The sequence below is a fragment of the Pygocentrus nattereri genome, chromosome 28 (assembly GCF_015220715.1).
Source record: "Pygocentrus nattereri isolate fPygNat1 chromosome 28, fPygNat1.pri, whole genome shotgun sequence".
In the NCBI taxonomy this organism is placed as follows: domain Eukaryota; kingdom Metazoa; phylum Chordata; class Actinopteri; order Characiformes; family Serrasalmidae; genus Pygocentrus; species Pygocentrus nattereri.
This window is the reverse complement of record NC_051238.1, coordinates 1,812,476-1,816,621: the sequence shown is the minus strand read 5'-3', so window position 1 is coordinate 1,816,621 and position 4,146 is coordinate 1,812,476. Positions and strand designations below refer to the sequence as shown.

Here is a 4,146-nt window from a genome sequence, read left to right as displayed (position 1 = left end):
CCGAACTCCTTTAATGTTCTCTACAAAGCCATCAGATCGCTGATAGAACCTGCTTTCAGCTTCAGTGTGATTTAAATCAGCTCTTATTCCGAAGCTCTGTGTGTGTTTATGCCTCAGAGACGCCACTTCATCTCCACTCTGTTCTCCACTCGTCTGTTTACGCCTCATCATCCCTCTGTCTGCTTTTCATCTCCGCGCTCATCCCTCGCTCCGACAGACAGAGCCGAGCGGTTCGGGTTCAGGAAGTAGATCACATCACGAGCTAATAATAGCATTCACACTAAAGCATGACATGCTGTCAAAAATAACGCAAATTATAGTTAATAAACAAACAAATAAACAAACAACCGACCTCCACACAAACACAAACCCTCACATACACGAGCAGATGTTAAGGGTCAAGTGTTTAGTCAATTAATTGCTATTTATTTAAACTTCAGCAGCAACTGTGTAAAAGTCAGAGACCACCTTTCAATTATTAGTGATTATTATTCTTATATTATATGATTATTATTATTATTAGCTCATCGAAAAGCAAAGCACAACACGGTTCTTATTTAATTTATACTCTTCTTCTTTCTCCCGTTTCATATTTTTCTTCTAGATTTTATGTTCTCTAGCTCATCCAGCCGTTTTCAAGATATCAGCACCATCCCAACTCTGGAATGTTCGGTCTGATCAATGAATACAGCTTTATGATTGGATGGACGGCTTTCGTACAGTCATTTTTAATGATTAGTGGCAAATTTTCCCCCTAAAAATAAACGGGATGCAAAGGTTTTATGTACCCAGTTTAAATGATGGTAATAGAAATCCATTAGTAACACTGTATCAACCATGTAGGATATCCTGGCAACCACCTAGCAACCACATGGGATACCATAGCAAGCGCATAGCAAAACCCCCTAGCAACCACTTGCCATACTATAGCAGCTGCATAGCAAAACATTGTAGCAACCAACCGGGGATATTATAGCAACCACCTAGCAACGCCCTAGCAACCACCTGGGAGACAATAGCAACTGCTTAGCAAAACACTGTAGCAACCACCTGGGATACCGTAGACCATCCAGCAACCCCTAAAGCAACCACTTGGGATACTTTAGCAAAACCTCCTAGCAAGCAGCCAGCAACACCACAGCAACCATCTGGAACAACATAGCAACTGAATAGGCATCTTCCTGAGATACAATAGCAACCGCATAGCTAAACATGCTAGCAACATCCTGGGATACTATAGCAATTGCATATCAAAAGACCCTAGCAATCAACTGACATACAGTGCCATAATAACCACCTAGCCACATCCTAGCACCCACCTGAGATACTTTAGCAACTGCATAGCAAAACACCCCAGCAATCATTTTGGATACCATAACAACCACCTAGCAACATCCTAGCAACCACCTGGAATACTATAGCAACCACATAGCAACACCCTAGCAACAATTTGGGATACCATAGCATGTAGTCAGTAACACCACAGCAACCACCTGGAACACCATAGCAACTGCAAAGCAACATCTTACCTCGATTTAAGCTTCAGGAAGTGCACTTTTGTCGCCCCGCTTTTGTGTGAAACACCATACCCAAAGTAAAGGGGGCGCTGTTTCTACAGACGCTGGGCTGCAGTCCTAATCTTGGTGTCATTTGAAAGGAAACACTCAACATCAGAATAACTGAGTTACTGAGCCTAGAATGGAGGAGTTTATTTCCTCCAGACTCGGATCTCTAAACTGATCTCTCACTCTTGCCATGTTATCAGACCACATGCTGTGGGTGATGTACGTGGTTGGTTGGTGTAGTGGGTAACACCTCTGCCTACTACGCTGTAGACTAGGGATCAATCCCCTGCCTGGGTAAACACCCTACATTATACCAATAAGAGCCCTTGGGCAAGACTCCTAACACCACCTTGTATTGTAAATTTAAGAGCGTCAGCCCAATGCCATGAATGTAAATGATGGGGTCTGAATGTGAGGACACACTGATTTAGTGTTTGCTCATTCAGCACTGATGTTGCAAATGAGATGATCGTAACTGCTGTGAATAACAGATCAGAAACGGTTTCTAGCAGTGCATTGCATCACCGTAGTGCTGAACAGATGCATAAAAATGACATTAAGAAATGGAAGTGAACACTTCAACAGAACCAGTACAGTGATCTTCACTCAGTGAGGTTCTTCCTGATCAGCTACACGTCCTTTCAGACCCACAGCGCTGAGTGGTCTTCTCACAGTGGAAGGATGGACAGAAACACCTGTGGACGTTTTCAGATCTGAAGCAGCTTGATCTTCTCCTCTCTCTCAGAGATCAAAGCTTTCAGTGCTGTTTATCTGATGGGGGCAGTTTTGGGGTCGACCAGCTCTTCCAGGTGGTTGTTAGGAGCTACATTTTATTTAATGAGTCTCATATATCAATCAGCTGTAATGCCGTTTTGTCTGGAGATTAAATAAATGACATTTACACAGCGCTGTATCTCCTATCACTCTCACTGTTTAAATGACCAGACTGAAATATCTGTGTGGCTTCATAGGAAATAATTGGTATTAATTATTAATGCATTTTTTATCCTACAGCAACGATTTCAAATTAAATACATAAGAACACACATTCACACACACACACACACACACACACATAACAATATACACAAACACAAACATATACACATTCACACATTTACTAACATACACTCAGAAATACGCACATTCACACACACACATATTTACATACACACTCATTCATACACAAGCACACACACACACACTATCTGAGAAACACAGCATCACAAACACGTCATCAGGCTGTATTACACATACATACACACGCGTGCGCTCAATGACATGTCAACACACACATGCGGATGCTAATAGAAGTGCATGCTTACACACGACCACGAAACACACACACACACACACACACTCACAGAATGAAAACACTCAGTGATGTACAAACAAACAGGTGTGTGTATACATACCTACACACACGCACACACACACACATTAACAGGTGGACGGAGATCATGCGCTCTCTCTCTCTCTCTCTCTCTCTCTCTCTCACCCGATGTCGGTCTTCATCTGCTCCAGTGCTCCATCCTGTCTGTCTGTCTGTCTGTTACACTGAAAAGCACTGAATCCACAGCAGCCTCATTCACTATCTGCCCCTCCACTCGATCCCTCTCTCTCTCTCTCTGTGTGTCTCGCACAGCCTGTTATCTGGTCCCTCTTTAGCGTTCTTCTCCCTCTCTTTCTCTCAAGCTCTGCCTCTCTACTCCCTCTCTTTCCCCTGAACCCCTCTCTGTCCCACCCTCCCTCCCTTACTCTCTCTCACACACTCTGTCTAGCACAGCCCGTTATCTCAGTCTCTCTCTCTCTCTTTGCCTCACTACTCTCTTTCTCTCTCGCTCTGCCTTTCTACTCTCTCCCCCTCTCTCTTTACTCCCTCCTCCCTCTCTTTCCTAGCCTCCTTTATTCTGTCTCTCTCTCTCTCTGTCGTATTATTGTTGTTTTGATTAATTCTCTAAGCGAGAGAGAGATAGAAAAGGACAAAGGGAGAGAAAAAAAGAGAAATGAGTGTGAAAGAGAGCAAGAGAGAGAGAGAGAGAAAGAAAGAAAGAGGAGTGAATGAAGAAAATAGTGAGATGGAGAAGAGAAAGAGAGAGAGAGAGAGAGAGAGAGAGACTCGGTGAGTGAGAGAGAAGGTGAACAGTAAGTGACAGAATTATTAACAAACATGTTATAAAGAGAAAACATAAACAAAGCTAACGAATTCAAATCAAAGGCTTGTTTATTGTGCTGTGACTCTTCTCCGTCAGCGCGGCACTCCTCCACTTCTGCTCTGGGATATTTCTCCTACATTTCTGAATGTTTTTTCTCCCCTCAGTGATTTATTCAGGCCGTCTGCTGTTCTCTGCTCTGCTCTCTGTTCTTTTCTTCACCTCCACAGAAACACGATTTGTCCGAGAACCGGCTGCACAGCAACAATAGCTGTTACTGCTGGAGAATATCGATGTTTCAGTCAATGGGGAAAAAAGAAAAGCTGAAGTAAAAGCTGTGTGTTCAGCAGAAGACTCGCCTCAGCAGCCGAAACAAAAAGCTCTGGAGGCGTCGCGGAGGTTTTAGGGCTGACGGCGACATTTGGAGT

General features: G+C 43.5%; 1 protein-coding gene across 2 annotated transcripts in view; it reads right to left on the bottom strand.

Annotated features, from left to right (window-relative positions):
* Positions 1–3,295, bottom strand: part of doc2d (double C2-like domains, delta) — a 79,102-nt gene extending 75,807 nt beyond the window's left edge. For both annotated transcript variants that reach the window (XM_017686068.2, XM_017686069.2), the window contains exon 1: positions 3,064–3,295. The gene's annotated coding sequence lies outside the window, so the exon portion shown is untranslated. The remainder of the gene's footprint in view (positions 1–3,063) is intronic.
* Between the last annotated feature and the right edge of the window lie 851 nt (positions 3,296–4,146).